Genomic DNA, 17867 nt, shown 5'->3' on the forward strand with positions numbered 1-17867 from the left:
CATCCCTCTCCTCCTCCCCATCCCTCTCCCTCCCCCCATACCTCCCTCCTCCCCATACTCTCCTCTCCATCCCGCTCCCTCCTCCCCATCCCTCTCTCTCCTCCCCATCCCTCTCCCTCCTCCCCATCCCTCTCCCTCCTCCTCATCCCTCTCCTTCTCCTCCCCATCCTTCTCCTTCTCCTCCCCATCCTTCTCCTCCCCATCCCCCTCTCTCTCCTCCCCATCCCTCTCCCTCCTCCCGCACCAGGTTCTGTCCCAGGCGTTCTGAAAGCAGCTCCTCCTCGTCCTCTTGCTCCAGCTCCGTCTCCCGTTCCCCGGTTCCCTGCCGGTACCGGCTCCCCTACCCACAGTCCTGGAACCGCTCTCGGTCCACATCAAAGTCCTGGACTCAGTCTGGTTCCAGATCTAGGTCCAGATCCCCCACCACACTGGCCTACAGCAGGGCCCAGAGGTGGAGGGACTGCTGCAGGTCAGTAATGGCATTTATACATTTGTTAAATAACTTTTAAAACATTTTTTTAAAGTATTTTGTCAATGTTTTTAGGGGGGTGTATTATTAAAGGAGTTCTGAATGATTAGACTCTGATTAAAGTATAGCCACACGGGTCTTCTGTAGTCCGCCTCACCTTGCTGTCTCCTCTCCCCTGCCCCAACCTTCAGCTCCAACAACATCAGGGACTCCAGGAAACCAAAGAGACAACAAGATATGAGGAATCAAAAACTAAAAGCCATAGTGAGTACTGTGTAGTACATTACAAATCGTGGTACACCTTGTGTTTTTGCTGTTAACATTTTAGAAATATATTTTTAAAATACTTTTTAAGATGTTAAATGTAAATGTGACATTACGTCCTGATTTGATTTGGAGACCAAATTGCCACCAACTGTCCTCTTCGGTTCCCACCAGATGGCCAAGCTGCAAATTGAAGATTGGCTATATCATAAACATTTCTGGAAACCAACATGAGCTTTTTGCTCTTGGATTTAGGTCAGGAATAAGGTTAGCAGTGGGGTCAGGGTTAATGTAGGATGAGTTGGATTTAGGTCAGGAATAAGGTTAGCAGTGGGGTCAGGGTTAATGTAGGATGAGTTGGATTTAGGTCAGGAATAAGGTTAGCAGTGGGGTCAGGGTTAATGTAGGATGAGTTGGATTTAGGTCAGGAATAAGGTTAGCAGTGTGGTCAGGGTTAATGTAGGATGAGTTGGATTTAGGTCAGGAATAAGGTTAGCAGTGTGGTCAGGGTTAATGTAGGATGAGTTGGATTTAGGTCAGGAATAAGGTTAGCAGTGTGGTCAGGGTTAATGTAGGATGAGTTGGATTTAGGTCAGGAATAAGGTTAGCAGTGTGGTCAGGGTTAATGTAGGATGAGTTGGATTTAGATCAGGAATAAGGTTAGCAGTGTGGTCAGGGTTAATGTAGGATGAGTTGGATTTAGGTCAGGAATAAGGTTAGCAGTGTGGTCAGGGTTAATGTAGGATGAGTTGGATTTAGGTCAGGAATAAGGTTAGCAGTGTGGTCAGGGTTAATGTAGGATGAGTTGGATTTAGATCAGGAATAAGGTTAGCAGTGTGGTCAGGGTTAATGTAGGATGAGTTGGATTTAGGTCAGGAATAAGGTTAGCAGTGTGGTCAGGGTTAATGTAGGATGAGTTGGATTTAGGTCAGGAATAAGGTTAGCAGTGTGGTCAGGGTTAATGTAGGATGAGTTGGATTTAGATCAGGAATAAGGTTAGCAGTGTGGTCAGGGTTAATGTAGGATGAGTTGGATTTAGGTCAGGAATAAGGTTAGCAGTGGGGTCAGGGTTAATGTAGGATGAGTTGGATTTAGGTCAGGAATAAGGTTAGCAGTGGGGTCAGGGTTAATGTAGGATGAGTTGGATTTAGGTCAGGAATAAGGTTAGCAGTGGGGTCAGGGTTAATGTAGGATGAGTTGGATTTAGGTCAGGAATAAGGTTAGCAGTGGGGTCAGGGTTAATGTAGGATGAGTTGGATTTAGATCAGGAATAAGGTTAGCAGTGTGGTCAGGGTTAATGTAGTATGAGTTGGATTTAGGTCAGGAATAAGGTTAGCAGTGGGGTCAGGGTTAATGTAGGATGAGTTGGATTTAGGTCAGGAATAAGGTTAGCAGTGTGGTCAGGGTTAATGTAGGATGAGTTGGATTTAGGTCAGGAATAAGGTTAGCAGTGGGGTCAGGGTTAATGTAGGATGAGTTGGATTTAGGTCAGGAATAAGGTTAGCAGTGTGGTCAGGGTTAATGTAGGATGAGTTGGATTTAGGTCAGGAATAAGGTTAGCAGTGTGGTCAGGGTTAATGTAGGATGAGTTGGATTTAGGTCAGGAATAAGGTTAGCAGTGTGGTCAGGGTTAATGTAGGATGAGTGGGATTTAGGTCAGGAATAAGGTTAGCAGTGGGGTCAGGGTTAATGTAGGATGAGTTGGATTTAGGTCAGGAATAAGGTTAGCAGTGTGGTCAGGGTTAATGTAGGATGAGTTGGATTTAGGTCAGGAATAAGGTTAGCAGTGGGGTCAGGGTTAATGTAGGATGAGTTGGATTTAGGTCAGGAATAAGGTTAGCAGTGTGGTCAGGGTTAATGTAGGATGAGTTGGATTTAGGTCAGGAATAAGGTTAGCAGTGTGGTCAGGGTTAACATAGGATGAGTTGGATTTAGGTCAGGAATAAGGTTAGCAGTGTGGTCAGGGTTAATGTAGGATGAGTTGGATTTAGGTCAGGAATAAGGTTAGCAGTGTGGTCAGGGTTAATGTAGGATGAGTTGGATTTAGGTCAGGAATAAGGTTAGCAGTGTGGTCAGGGTTAATGTAGGATGAGTTGGATTTAGGTCAGGAATAAGGTTAGCAGTGTGGTCAGGGTTAATGTAGGATGAGTTGGATTTAGGTCAGGAATAAGGTTAGCAGTGGGGTCAGGGTTAATGTAGGATGAGTTGGATTTAGGTCAGGAATAAGGTTAGCAGTGGGGTCAGGGTTAATGTAGGATGAGTTGGATTTAGGTCAGGAATAAGGTTAGCAGTGGGTCAGGGTTAATGTAGGATGAGTTGGATTTAGGTCAGGAATAAGGTTAGCAGTGGGGTCAGGGTTAATGTAGGATGAGTTGGATTTAGGTCAGGAATAAGGTTAGCAGTGTGGTCAGGGTTAATGTAGGATGAGTTGGATTTAGGTCAGGAATAAGGTTAGCAGTGGGGTCAGGGTTAATGTAGGATGAGTTGGATTTAGGTCAGGAATAAGGTTAGCAGTGGGGTCAGGGTTAATGTAGGATGAGTTGGATTTAGGTCAGGAATAAGGTTAGCAGTGTGGTCAGGGTTAATGTAGGATGAGTTGGATTTAGGTCAGGAATAAGGTTAGCAGTGGGGTCAGGGTTAATGTAGGATGAGTTGGATTTAGGTCAGGAATAAGGTTAGCAGTGTGGTCAGGGTTAATGTAGGATGAGTTGGATTTAGGTCAGGAATAAGGTTAGCAGTGGGGTCAGGGTTAACATAGGATGAGTTGGATTTAGGTCAGGAATAAGGTTAGCAGTGGGGTCAGGGTTAATGTAGGATGAGTTGGATTTAGGTCAGGAATAAGGTTAGCAGTGTGGTCAGGGTTAATGTAGGATGAGTTGGATTTAGGTCAGGAATAAGGTTAGCAGTGGGTCAGGGTTAATGTAGGATGAGTTGGATTTAGGTCAGGAATAAGGTTAGCAGTGTGGTCAGGGTTAATGTAGGATGAGTTGGATTTAGGTCAGGAATAAGGTTAGCAGTGTGGTCAGGGTTAATGTAGGATGAGTTGGATTTAGGTCAGGAATAAGGTTAGCAGTGGGGTCAGGGTTAATGTAGGATGAGTTGGATTTAGGTCAGGAATAAGGTTAGCAGTGGGGTCAGGGTTAATGTAGGATGAGTTGGATTTAGGTCAGGAATAAGGTTAGCAGTGTGGTCAGGGTTAATGTAGGATGAGTTGGATTTAGGTCAGGAATAAGGTTAGCAGTGGGGTCAGGGTTAATGTAGGATGAGTTGGATTTAGGTCAGGAATAAGGTTAGCAGTGTGGTCAGGGTTAATGTAGGATGAGTTGGATTTAGGTCAGGAATAAGGTTAGCAGTGGGGTCAGGGTTAACGTAGGATGAGTTGGATTTAGGTCAGGAATAAGGTTAGCAGTGTGGTCAGGGTTAATGTAGGATGAGTTGGATTTAGGTCAGGAATAAGGTTAGCAGTGTGGTCAGGGTTAATGTAGGATGAGTTGGATTTAGGTCAGGAATAAGGTTAGCAGTGTGGTCAGGGTTAATGTAGGATGAGTTGGATTTAGGTCAGGAATAAGGTTAGCAGTGGGGTCAGGGTTAATGTAGGATGAGTTGGATTTAGGTCAGAATAAGGTTAGCAGTGTGGTCAGGGTTAATGTAGGATGAGTTGGATTTAGGTCAGGAATAAGGTTAGCAGTGGGGTCAGGGTTAATGTAGGATGAGTTGGATTTAGGTCAGGAATAAGGTTAGCAGTGAGTTGGTCAGGGTTAATGTAGGGATGAGTTGGATTTAGGTCAGGAATAAGGTTAGCAGTGTGGTCAGGGTTAATGTAGGATGAGTTGGATTTAGGTCAGGAATAAGGTTAGCAGTGTGGTCAGGGTTAATGTAGGATGAGTTGGATTTAGGTCAGGAATAAGGTTAGCAGTGTGGTCAGGGTTAATGTAGGATGAGTTGGATTTAGGTCAGGAATAAGGTTAGCAGTGTGGTCAGGGTTAATGTAGGATGAGTTGGATTTAGGTCAGGAATAAGGTTAGCAGTGGGGTCAGGGTTAATGTAGGATGAGTTGGATTTAGGTCAGGAATAAGGTTAGCAGTGTGGTCAGGGTTAATGTAGGATGAGTTGGATTTAGGTCAGGAATAAGGTTAGCAGTGGGGTCAGGGTTAATGTAGGATGAGTTGGATTTAGGTCAGGAATAAGGTTAGCAGTGGGGTCAGGGTTAATGTAGGATGAGTTGGATTTAGGTCAGGAATAAGGTTAGCAGTGTGGTCAGGGTTAATGTAGGATGAGTTGGATTTAGGTCAGGAATAAGGTTAGCAGTGGGGTCAGGGTTAATGTAGGATGAGTTGGATTTAGGTCAGGAATAAGGTTAGCAGTGTGGTCAGGGTTAATGTAGGATGAGTTGGATTTAGGTCAGGAATAAGGTTAGCAGTGTGGTCAGGGTTAATGTAGGATGAGTTGGATTTAGGTCAGGAATAAGGTTAGCAGTGTGGTCAGGGTTAATGTAGGATGAGTTGGATTTAGGTCAGGAATAAGGTTAGCAGTGGGGTCAGGGTTAATGTAGGATGAGTTGGATTTAGGTCAGGAATAAGGTTAGCAGTGGGGTCAGGGTTAACGTAGGATGAGTTGGATTTAGGTCAGGAATAAGGTTAGCAGTGGGGTCAGGGTTAATGTAGGATGAGTTGGATTTAGGTCAGGAATAAGGTTAGCAGTGTGGTCAGGGTTAATGTAGGATGAGTTGGATTTAGGTCAGGAATAAGGTTAGCAGTGTGGTCAGGGTTAATGTAGGATGAGTTGGATTTAGGTCAGGAATAAGGTTAGCAGTGTGGTCAGGGTTAATGTAGGATGAGTTGGATTTAGGTCAGGAATAAGGTTAGCAGTGGGGTCAGGGTTAATGTAGGATGAGTTGGATTTAGGTCAGGAATAAGGTTAGCAGTGTGGTCAGGGTTAATGTAGGATGAGTTGGATTTAGGTCAGGAATAAGGTTAGCAGTGTGGTCAGGGTTAATGTAGGATGAGTTGGATTTAGGTCAGGAATAAGGTTAGCAGTGTGGTCAGGGTTAATGTAGGATGAGTTGGATTTAGGTCAGGAATAAGGTTAGCAGTGGGTCAGGGTTAATGTAGGATGAGTTGGATTTAGGTCAGGAATAAGGTTAGCAGTGGGGTCAGGGTTAATGTAGGATGAGTTGGATTTAGGTCAGGAATAAGGTTAGCAGTGTGGTCAGGGTTAATGTAGGATGAGTTGGATTTAGGTCAGGAATAAGGAATAAGGTTAGCAGTGTTGGTCAGGGTTAATGTAGGATGAGTTGGATTTAGGTCAGGAATAAGGTTAGCAGTGTGGTCAGGGTTAATGTAGGATGAGTTGGATTTAGGTCAGGAATAAGGTTAGCAGTGTGGTCAGGGTTAATGTAGGATGAGTTGGATTTAGGTCAGGAATAAGGTTAGCAGTGTGGTCAGGGTTAATGTAGGATGAGTTGGATTTAGGTCAGGAATAAGGTTAGCAGTGTGGTCAGGGTTAATGTAGGATGAGTTGGATTTAGGTCAGGAATAAGGTTAGCAGTGTGGTCAGGGTTAATGTAGGATGAGTTGGATTTAGGTCAGGAATAAGGTTAGCAGTGGGTCAGGGTTAATGTAGGATGAGTTGGATTTAGGTCAGGAATAAGGTTAGCAGTGTGGTCAGGGTTAATGTAGGATGAGTTGGATTTAGGTCAGGAATAAGGTTAGCAGTGTGGTCAGGGTTAATGTAGGATGAGTTGGATTTAGGTCAGGAATAAGGTTAGCAGTGTGGTCAGGGTTAATGTAGGATGAGTTGGATTTAGGTCAGAATAAGGTTAGCAGTGTGGTCAGGGTTAATGTAGGATGAGTTGGATTTAGGTCAGGAATAAGGTTAGCAGTGGGGTCAGGGTTAATGTAGGATGAGTTGGATTTAGGTCAGGAATAAGGTTAGCAGTGTGGTCAGGGTTAATGTAGGATGAGTTGGATTTAGGTCAGGAATAAGGTTAGCAGTGTGGTCAGGGTTAATGTAGGATGAGTTGGATTTAGGTCAGGAATAAGGTTAGCAGTGGGTCAGGGTTAATGTAGGATGAGTTGGATTTAGGTCAGAATAAGGTTAGCAGTGGGGTCAGGTTAATGTAGGATGAGTTGGATTTAGGTCAGAATAAGGTTAGCAGTGGGGTCAGGGTTAATGTAGGATGAGTTGGATTTAGGTCAGGAATAAGGTTAGCAGTGTGGTCAGGGGTTAATGTAGGATGAGTTGGATTTAGGTCAGGAATAAGGTTAGCAGTGTGGTCAGGGTTAATGTAGGATGAGTTGGATTTAGGTCAGGAATAAGGTTAGCAGTGGGGTCAGGGTTAATGTAGGATGAGTTGGATTTAGGTCAGAATAAGGTTAGCAGTGTGGTCAGGGTTAATGTAGGATGAGTTGGATTTAGGTCAGGAATAAGGTTAGCAGTGTGGTCAGGGTTAATGTAGGATGAGTTGGATTTAGGTCAGGAATAAGGTTAGCAGTGTGGTCAGGGTTAATGTAGGATGAGTTGGATTTAGGTCAGGAATAAGGTTAGCAGTGTGGTCAGGGTTAATGTAGGATGAGTTGGATTTAGGTCAGGAATAAGGTTAGCAGTGTGGTCAGGGTTAATGTAGGATGAGTTGGATTTAGGTCAGGAATAAGGTTAGCAGTGTGGTCAGGGTTAATGTAGGATGAGTTGGATTTAGGTCAGGAATAAGGTTAGCAGTGTGGTCAGGGTTAATGTAGGATGAGTTGGATTTAGGTCAGGAATAAGGTTAGCAGTGGGGTCAGGGTTAATGTAGGATGAGTTGGATTTAGGTCAGGAATAAGGTTAGCAGTGTGGTCAGGGTTAATGTAGGATGAGTTGGATTTAGGTCAGGGAATAAGGTTAGCAGTGGGTCAGGGTTAATGTAGGATGAGTTGGATTTAGGTCAGGAATAAGGTTAGCAGTGTGGTCAGGGTTAATGTAGGATGAGTTGGATTTAGGTCAGAATAAGGTTAGCAGTGGGGTCAGGGTTAATGTAGGATGAGTTGGATTTAGGTCAGGAATAAGGTTAGCAGTGGGTCAGGGTTAATGTAGGATGAGTTGGATTTAGGTCAGGAATAAGGTTAGCAGTGGGGTCAGGGTTAATGTAGGATGAGTTGGATTTAGGTCAGGAATAAGGTTAGCAGTGTGGTCAGGGTTAATGTAGGATGAGTTGGATTTAGGTCAGGAATAAGGTTAGCAGTGGGGTCAGGGTTAATGTAGGATGAGTTGGATTTAGGTCAGAATAAGGTTAGCAGTGTGGTCAGGTTAATGTAGGATGAGTTGGATTTAGGTCAGAATAAGGTTAGCAGTGTGTGGTCAGGGTTAATGTAGGATGAGTTGGATTTAGGTCAGGAATAAGGTTAGCAGTGGGGTCAGGGTTAATGTAGGATGAGTTGGATTTAGGTCAGGAATAAGGTTAGCAGTGTGGTCAGGGTTAATGTAGGATGAGTTGGATTTAGGTCAGGAATAAGGTTAGCAGTGGGGTCAGGGTTAATGTAGGATGAGTTGGATTTAGGTCAGGAATAAGGTTAGCAGTGGGGTCAGGGTTAATGTAGGATGAGTTGGATTTAGGTCAGGAATAAGGTTAGCAGTGTGGTCAGGTTAATGTAGGATGAGTTGGATTTAGGTCAGAATAAGGTTAGCAGTGTGGTCAGGGTTAATGTAGGATGAGTTGGATTTAGGTCAGGAATAAGGTTAGCAGTGTGGTCAGGGTTAATGTAGGATGAGTTGGATTTAGGTCAGGAATAAGGTTAGCAGTGGGGTCAGGGTTAATGTAGGATGAGTTGGATTTAGGTCAGGAATAAGGTTAGCAGTGGGGTCAGGGTTAATGTAGGATGAGTTGGATTTAGGTCAGGAATAAGGTTAGCAGTGTGGTCAGGGTTAATGTAGGATGAGTTGGATTTAGGTCAGGAATAAGGTTAGCAGTGGGGTCAGGGTTAATGTAGGATGAGTTGGATTTAGGTCAGGAATAAGGTTAGCAGTGGGTCAGGGTTAATGTAGGATGAGTTGGATTTAGGTCAGGAATAAGGTTAGCAGTGGGGTCAGGGTTAATGTAGGATGAGTTGGATTTAGGTCAGGAATAAGGTTAGCAGTGGGGTCAGGGTTAATGTAGGATGAGTTGGATTTAGGTCAGAATAAGGTTAGCAGTGGGGTCAGGGTTAATGTAGGATGAGTTGGATTTAGGTCAGGAATAAGGTTAGCAGTGTGGTCAGGGTTAATGTAGGATGAGTTGGATTTAGGTCAGGAATAAGGTTAGCAGTGTGGTCAGGGTTAATGTAGGATGAGTTGGATTTAGGTCAGAATAAGGTTAGCAGTGGGGTCAGGGTTAATGTAGGATGAGTTGGATTTAGGTCAGGAATAAGGTTAGCAGTGTGGTCAGGGTTAATGTAGGATGAGTTGGATTTAGGTCAGGAATAAGGTTAGCAGTGGGGTCAGGGTTAATGTAGGATGAGTTGGATTTAGGTCAGGAATAAGGTTAGCAGTGGGGTCAGGGTTAATGTAGGATGAGTTGGATTTAGGTCAGGAATAAGGTTAGCAGTGGGGTCAGGGTTAATGTAGGATGAGTTGGATTTAGGTCAGGAATAAGGTTAGCAGTGGGGTCAGGGTTAATGTAGGATGAGTTGGATTTAGGTCAGGAATAAGGTTAGCAGTGTGGTCAGGGTTAATGTAGGATGAGTTGGATTTAGGTCAGGAATAAGGTTAGCAGTGGGGTCAGGGTTAATGTAGGATGAGTTGGATTTAGGTCAGGAATAAGGTTAGCAGTGGGGTCAGGGTTAATGTAGGATGAGTTGGATTTAGGTCAGGAATAAGGTTAGCAGTGTGGTCAGGGTTAATGTAGGATGAGTTGGATTTAGGTCAGGAATAAGGTTAGCAGTGTGGTCAGGGTTAATGTAGGATGAGTTGGATTTAGGTCAGGAATAAGGTTAGCAGTGTGGTCAGGGTTAATGTAGGATGAGTTGGATTTAGGTCAGGAATAAGGTTAGCAGTGGGGTCAGGGTTAATGTAGGATGAGTTGGATTTAGGTCAGGAATAAGGTTAGCAGTGTGGTCAGGGTTAATGTAGGATGAGTTGGATTTAGGTCAGGAATAAGGTTAGCAGTGGGTCAGGGTTAATGTAGGATGAGTTGGATTTAGGTCAGAATAAGGTTAGCAGTGGGTCAGGGTTAATGTAGGATGAGTTGGATTTAGGTCAGGAATAAGGTTAGCAGTGTGGTCAGGGTTAATGTAGGATGAGTTGGATTTAGGTCAGGAATAAGGTTAGCAGTGGGGTCAGGGTTAATGTAGGATGAGTTGGATTTAGGTCAGGAATAAGGTTAGCAGTGGGGTCAGGGTTAATGTAGGATGAGTGGGATTTAGGTCAGGAATAAGGTTAGCAGTGTGGTCAGGGTTAATGTAGGATGAGTTGGATTTAGGTCAGGAATAAGGTTAGCAGTGTGGTCAGGGTTAATGTAGGATGAGTTGGATTTAGGTCAGGAATAAGGTTAGCAGTGTGGTCAGGGTTAATGTAGGATGAGTTGGATTTAGGTCAGGAATAAGGTTAGCAGTGTGGTCAGGGTTAACGTAGGATGAGTTGGATTTAGGTCAGGAATAAGGTTAGCAGTGGGGTCAGGGTTAATGTAGGATGAGTTGGATTTAGGTCAGGAATAAGGTTAGCAGTGTGGTCAGGGTTAACGTAGGATGAGTTGGATTTAGGTCAGGAATAAGGTTAGCAGTGTGGTCAGGGTTAATGTAGGATGAGTTGGATTTAGGTCAGGAATAAGGTTAGCAGTGGGGTCAGGGTTAATGTAGGATGAGTTGGATTTAGGTCAGGAATAAGGTTAGCAGTGGGGTCAGGGTTAATGTAGGATGAGTTGGATTTAGGTCAGGAATAAGGTTAGCAGTGGGGTCAGGGTTAATGTAGGATGAGTTGGATTTAGGTCAGGAATAAGGTTAGCAGTGTGGTCAGGGTTAATGTAGGATGAGTTGGATTTAGGTCAGGAATAAGGTTAGCAGTGGGGTCAGGGTTAATGTAGGATGAGTTGGATTTAGGTCAGGAATAAGGTTAGCAGTGTGGTCAGGGTTAATGTAGGATGAGTTGGATTTAGGTCAGGAATAAGGTTAGCAGTGTGGTCAGGGTTAATGTAGGATGAGTTGGATTTAGGTCAGGAATAAGGTTAGCAGTGTGGTCAGGGTTAATGTAGGATGAGTTGGATTTAGGTCAGGAATAAGGTTAGCAGTGTGTCAGGGTTAATGTAGGATGAGTTGGATTTAGGTCAGGAATAAGGTTAGCAGTGTGGTCAGGGTTAATGTAGGATGAGTTGGATTTAGGTCAGGAATAAGGTTAGCAGTGTGGTCAGGGTTAATGTAGGATGAGTTGGATTTAGGTCAGGAATAAGGTTAGCAGTGTGGTCAGGGTTAATGTAGGATGAGTTGGATTTAGGTCAGGAATAAGGTTAGCAGTGTGGTCAGGGTTAATGTAGGATGAGTTGGATTTAGGTCAGGAATAAGGTTAGCAGTGTGGTCAGGGTTAATGTAGGATGAGTTGGATTTAGGTCAGGAATAAGGTTAGCAGTGGGTCAGGGTTAATGTAGGATGAGTTGGATTTAGGTCAGGAATAAGGTTAGCAGTGGGTCAGGGTTAATGTAGGATGAGTTGGATTTAGGTCAGGAATAAGGTTAGCAGTGTGGTCAGGGTTAATGTAGGATGAGTTGGATTTAGGTCAGGAATAAGGTTAGCAGTGTGGTCAGGGTTAATGTAGGATGAGTTGGATTTAGGTCAGGAATAAGGTTAGCAGTGTGGTCAGGGTTAATGTAGGATGAGTTGGATTTAGGTCAGGAATAAGGTTAGCAGTGTGGTCAGGGTTAATGTAGGATGAGTTGGATTTAGGTCAGGAATAAGGTTAGCAGTGTGGTCAGGGTTAATGTAGGATGAGTTGGATTTAGGTCAGGAATAAGGTTAGCAGTGGGGTCAGGGTTAATGTAGGATGAGTTGGATTTAGGTCAGGAATAAGGTTAGCAGTGGGGTCAGGGTTAATGTAGGATGAGTTGGATTTAGGTCAGGAATAAGGTTAGCAGTGGGTCAGGGTTAATGTAGGATGAGTTGGATTTAGGTCAGGAATAAGGTTAGCAGTGTGGTCAGGGTTAATGTAGGATGAGTTGGATTTAGGTCAGGAATAAGGTTAGCAGTGTGGTCAGGGTTAATGTAGGATGAGTTGGATTTAGGTCAGGAATAAGGTTAGCAGTGTGGTCAGGGTTAATGTAGGATGAGTTGGATTTAGGTCAGGAATAAGGTTAGCAGTGTGGTCAGGGTTAATGTAGGATGAGTTGGATTTAGGTCAGGAATAAGGTTAGCAGTGGGGTCAGGGTTAATGTAGGATGAGTTGGATTTAGGTCAGGAATAAGGTTAGCAGTGTGGTCAGGGTTAATGTAGGATGAGTTGGATTTAGGTCAGGAATAAGGTTAGCAGTGGGGTCAGGGTTAATGTAGGATGAGTTGGATTTAGTCAGGAATAAGGTTAGCAGTGGGGTCAGGGTTAATGTAGGATGAGTTGGATTTAGGTCAGGAATAAGGTTAGCAGTGTGGTCAGGGTTAATGTAGGATGAGTTGGATTTAGGTCAGGAATAAGGTTAGCAGTGGGGTCAGGGTTAATGTAGGATGAGTTGGATTTAGGTCAGGAATAAGGTTAGCAGTGTGGTCAGGGTTAATGTAGGATGAGTTGGATTTAGGTCAGGAATAAGGTTAGCAGTGTGGTCAGGGTTAATGTAGGATGAGTTGGATTTAGGTCAGGAATAAGGTTAGCAGTGTGGTCAGGGTTAATGTAGGATGAGTTGGATTTAGGTCAGGAATAAGGTTAGCAGTGTGGTCAGGGTTAATGTAGGATGAGTTGGATTTAGGTCAGGAATAAGGTTAGCAGTGTGGTCAGGGTTAATGTAGGATGAGTTGGATTTAGGTCAGGAATAAGGTTAGCAGTGTGGTCAGGGTTAATGTAGGATGAGTTGGATTTAGGTCAGGAATAAGGTTAGCAGTGTGGTCAGGGTTAATGTAGGATGAGTTGGATTTAGGTCAGGAATAAGGTTAGCAGTGTGGTCAGGGTTAATGTAGGATGAGTTGGATTTAGGTCAGGAATAAGGTTAGCAGTGTGGTCAGGGTTAATGTAGGATGAGTTGGATTTAGGTCAGGAATAAGGTTAGCAGTGTGGTCAGGGTTAATGTAGGATGAGTTGGATTTAGGTCAGGAATAAGGTTAGCAGTGGGGTCAGGGTTAATGTAGGATGAGTTGGATTTAGGTCAGGAATAAGGTTAGCAGTGGGGTCAGGGTTAATGTAGGATGAGTTGGATTTAGGTCAGGAATAAGGTTAGCAGTGGGGTCAGGGTTAATGTAGGATGAGTTGGATTTAGGTCAGGAATAAGGTTAGCAGTGTGGTCAGGGTTAATGTAGGATGAGTTGGATTTAGGTCAGGAATAAGGTTAGCAGTGTGGTCAGGGTTAATGTAGGATGAGTTGGATTTAGGTCAGGAATAAGGTTAGCAGTGTGGTCAGGGTTAATGTAGGATGAGTTGGATTTAGGTCAGGAATAAGGTTAGCAGTGTGGTCAGGGTTAATGTAGGATGAGTTGGATTTAGGTCAGGAATAAGGTTAGCAGTGTGGTCAGGGTTAATGTAGGATGAGTTGGATTTAGGTCAGGAATAAGGTTAGCAGTGGGGTCAGGGTTAATGTAGGATGAGTTGGATTTAGGTCAGGAATAAGGTTAGCAGTGGGGTCAGGGTTAATGTAGGATGAGTTGGATTTAGGTCAGGAATAAGGTTAGCAGTGGGGTCAGGGTTAATGTAGGATGAGTTGGATTTAGGTCAGGAATAAGGTTAGCAGTGTGGTCAGGGTTAATGTAGGATGAGTTGGATTTAGGTCAGGAATAAGGTTAGCAGTGTGGTCAGGGTTAATGTAGGATGAGTTGGATTTAGGTCAGGAATAAGGTTAGCAGTGTGGTCAGGGTTAATGTAGGATGAGTTGGATTTAGGTCAGGAATAAGGTTAGCAGTGTGGTCAGGGTTAATGTAGGATGAGTTGGATTTAGGTCAGGAATAAGGTTAGCAGTGGGGTCAGGGTTAATGTAGGATGAGTTGGATTTAGGTCAGGAATAAGGTTAGCAGTGGGGTCAGGGTTAATGTAGGATGAGTTGGATTTAGGTCAGGAATAAGGTTAGCAGTGTGGTCAGGGTTAATGTAGGATGAGTTGGATTTAGGTCAGGAATAAGGTTAGCAGTGTGGTCAGGGTTAATGTAGGATGAGTTGGATTTAGGTCAGGAATAAGGTTAGCAGTGTGGTCAGGGTTAATGTAGGATGAGTTGGATTTAGGTCAGGAATAAGGTTAGCAGTGGGGTCAGGGTTAATGTAGGATGAGTTGGATTTAGGTCAGGAATAAGGTTAGCAGTGGGGTCAGGGTTAATGTAGGATGAGTTGGATTTAGGTCAGGAATAAGGTTAGCAGTGGGGTCAGGGTTAATGTAGGATGAGTTGGATTTAGGTCAGGAATAAGGTTAGCAGTGTGGTCAGGGTTAATGTAGGATGAGTTGGATTTAGGTCAGGAATAAGGTTAGCAGTGTGGTCAGGGTTAATGTAGGATGAGTTGGATTTAGGTCAGGAATAAGGTTAGCAGTGGGGTCAGGGTTAATGTAGGATGAGTTGGATTTAGGTCAGGAATAAGGTTAGCAGTGTGGTCAGGGTTAATGTAGGATGAGTTGGATTTAGGTCAGGAATAAGGTTAGCAGTGGGTCAGGGTTAATGTAGGATGAGTTGGATTTAGGTCAGGAATAAGGTTAGCAGTGTGGTCAGGGTTAATGTAGGATGAGTTGGATTTAGGTCAGGAATAAGGTTAGCAGTGGGTCAGGGTTAATGTAGGATGAGTTGGATTTAGGTCAGGAATAAGGTTAGCAGTGGGGTCAGGGTTAATGTAGGATGAGTTGGATTTAGGTCAGGAATAAGGTTAGCAGTGGGGTCAGGGTTAATGTAGGATGAGTTGGATTTAGGTCAGGAATAAGGTTAGCAGTGTGGTCAGGGTTAATGTAGGATGAGTTGGATTTAGGTCAGGAATAAGGTTAGCAGTGGGGTCAGGGTTAATGTAGGATGAGTTGGATTTAGGTCAGGAATAAGGTTAGCAGTGTGGTCAGGGTTAATGTAGGATGAGTTGGATTTAGGTCAGGAATAAGGTTAGCAGTGTGGTCAGGGTTAATGTAGGATGAGTTGGATTTAGGTCAGGAATAAGGTTAGCAGTGTGGTCAGGGTTAATGTAGGATGAGTTGGATTTAGGTCAGGAATAAGGTTAGCAGTGGGTCAGGGTTAATGTAGGATGAGTTGGATTTAGGTCAGGAATAAGGTTAGCAGTGTGGTCAGGGTTAATGTAGGATGAGTTGGATTTAGGTCAGGAATAAGGTTAGCAGTGTGGTCAGGGTTAATGTAGGATGAGTTGGATTTAGGTCAGGAATAAGGTTAGCAGTGTGGTCAGGGTTAATGTAGGATGAGTGGGATTTAGGTCAGGAATAAGGTTAGCAGTGGGGTCAGGGTTAATGTAGGATGAGTTGGATTTAGGTCAGGAATAAGGTTAGCAGTGTGGTCAGGGTTAATGTAGGATGAGTTGGATTTAGGTCAGGAATAAGGTTAGCAGTGGGGTCAGGGTTAATGTAGGATGAGTGGGATTTAGGTCAGGAATAAGGTTAGCAGTGTGGTCAGGGTTAATGTAGGATGAGTTGGATTTAGGTCAGGAATAAGGTTAGCAGTGGGGTCAGGGTTAATGTAGGATGAGTTGGATTTAGGTCAGGAATAAGGTTAGCAGTGTGGTCAGGGTTAATGTAGGATGAGTTGGATTTAGGTCAGGAATAAGGTTAGCAGTGTGGTCAGGGTTAATGTAGGATGAGTTGGATTTAGGTCAGGAATAAGGTTAGCAGTGTGGTCAGGGTTAATGTAGGATGAGTGGGATTTAGGTCAGGAATAAGGTTAGCAGTGGGGTCAGGGTTAATGTAGGATGAGTTGGATTTAGGTCAGGAATAAGGTTAGCAGTGTGGTCAGGGTTAATGTAGGATGAGTTGGATTTAGGTCAGGAATAAGGTTAGCAGTGTGGTCAGGGTTAATGTAGGATGAGTTGGATTTAGGTCAGGAATAAGGTTAGCAGTGTGGTCAGGGTTAATGTAGGATGAGTTGGATTTAGGTCAGGAATAAGGTTAGCAGTGTGGTCAGGGTTAATGTAGGATGAGTTGGATTTAGGTCAGGAATAAGGTTAGCAGTGGGGTCAGGGTTAATGTAGGATGAGTTGGATTTAGGTCAGGAATAAGGTTAGCAGTGGGGTCAGGGTTAATGTAGGATGAGTTGGATTTAGGTCAGGAATAAGGTTAGCAGTGGGGTCAGGGTTAATGTAGGATGAGTTGGATTTAGGTCAGGAATAAGGTTAGCAGTGGGGTCAGGGTTAATGTAGGATGAGTTGGATTTAGGTCAGGAATAAGGTTAGCAGTGGGGTCAGGGTTAATGTAGGATGAGTTGGATTTAGGTCAGGAATAAGGTTAGCAGTGGGGTCAGGAATAAGGTTAGCAGTGTGGTCAGGGTTAACATAGGATGAGTTGGATTTAGGTCAGGAATAAGGTTAGCAGTGGGGTCAGGGTTAATGTAGGATGAGTTGGATTTAGGTCAGGAATAAGGTTAGCAGTGTGGTCAGGGTTAATGTAGGATGAGTTGGATTTAGGTCAGGAATAAGGTTAGCAGTGGGGTCAGGGTTAATGTAGGATGAGTTGGATTTAGGTCAGGAATAAGGTTAGCAGTGGGGTCAGGGTTAATGTAGGATGAGTTGGATTTAGGTCAGGAATAAGGTTAGCAGTGGGGTCAGGGTTAATGTAGGATGAGTTGGATTTAGGTCAGGAATAAGGTTAGCAGTGTGGTCAGGGTTAATGTAGGATGAGTTGGATTTAGGTCAGGAATAAGGTTAGCAGTGTGGTCAGGGTTAATGTAGGATGAGTTGGATTTAGGTCAGGAATAAGGTTAGCAGTGTGGTCAGGGTTAATGTAGGATGAGTTGGATTTAGGTCAGGAATAAGGTTAGCAGTGGGGTCAGGGTTAATGTAGGATGAGTTGGATTTAGGTCAGGAATAAGGTTAGCAGTGTGGTCAGGGTTAATGTAGGATGAGTTGGATTTAGGTCAGGAATAAGGTTAGCAGTGGGGTCAGGGTTAATGTAGGATGAGTTGGATTTAGGTCAGGAATAAGGTTAGCAGTGGGGTCAGGGTTAATGTAGGATGAGTTGGATTTAGGTCAGGAATAAGGTTAGCAGTGTGGTCAGGGTTAATGTAGGATGAGTTGGATTTAGGTCAGGAATAAGGTTAGCAGTGGGGTCAGGGTTAATGTAGGATGAGTTGGATTTAGGTCAGGAATAAGGTTAGCAGTGTGGTCAGGGTTAATGTAGGATGAGTTGGATTTAGGTCAGGAATAAGGTTAGCAGTGGGGTCAGGGTTAATGTAGGATGAGTTGGATTTAGGTCAGGAATAAGGTTAGCAGTGGGGTCAGGGTTAATGTAGGATGAGTTGGATTTAGGTCAGGAATAAGGTTAGCAGTGTGGTCAGGGTTAATGTAGGATGAGTTGGATTTAGGTCAGGAATAAGGTTAGCAGTGTGGTCAGGGTTAATGTAGGATGAGTTGGATTTAGGTCAGGAATAAGGTTAGCAGTGGGGTCAGGGTTAATGTAGGATGAGTTGGATTTAGGTCAGGAATAAGGTTAGCAGTGGGGTCAGGGTTAATGTAGGATGAGTGGGATTTAGGTCAGGAATAAGGTTAGCAGTGGGTCAGGGTTAATGTAGGATGAGTTGGATTTAGGTCAGGAATAAGGTTAGCAGTGGGGTCAGGGTTAATGTAGGATGAGTTGGATTTAGGTCAGGAATAAGGTTAGCAGTGGGGTCAGGGTTAATGTAGGATGAGTTGGATTTAGGTCAGGAATAAGGTTAGCAGTGTGGTCAGGGTTAATGTAGGATGAGTTGGATTTAGGTCAGGAATAAGGTTAGCAGTGGGGTCAGGGGTTAATGTAGGATGAGTTGGATTTAGGTCAGGAATAAGGTTAGCAGTGGGGTTAGGGTTAATGTAGGATGAGTTGGATTTAGGTCAGGAATAAGGTTA

The 17867-nt window shown here is 43.9% G+C and overlaps 1 long non-coding RNA gene across 4 annotated transcripts; it reads left to right on the plus strand.

The window, feature by feature from the left end:
• The first annotated feature begins 248 nt into the window (after positions 1-248).
• On the plus strand, positions 249-16285 carry LOC127932637 (uncharacterized). 4 transcript variants are annotated; one of them, XR_008146221.1, is made up of 9 exons: positions 249-469; positions 661-1156; positions 4067-4122; positions 4742-5021; positions 5302-5357; positions 9996-10443; positions 14637-14692; positions 15364-15419; positions 15644-16285. It is a non-coding gene; the product is annotated as an uncharacterized LOC127932637 (long non-coding RNA). The 4 variants fall into 4 exon arrangements; XR_008146218.1 differs by lacking the exon at positions 14637-14692 and having other exon boundaries at positions 15196-15419; XR_008146219.1 differs by lacking the exon at positions 14637-14692 and having other exon boundaries at positions 15196-15419; positions 15700-16285.
• Positions 16286-17867: the final 1582 nt, after the last annotated feature.

Source organism: Oncorhynchus keta, chromosome 10, assembly GCF_023373465.1.
Source record: "Oncorhynchus keta strain PuntledgeMale-10-30-2019 chromosome 10, Oket_V2, whole genome shotgun sequence".
NCBI classification, from domain to species: domain Eukaryota; kingdom Metazoa; phylum Chordata; class Actinopteri; order Salmoniformes; family Salmonidae; genus Oncorhynchus; species Oncorhynchus keta.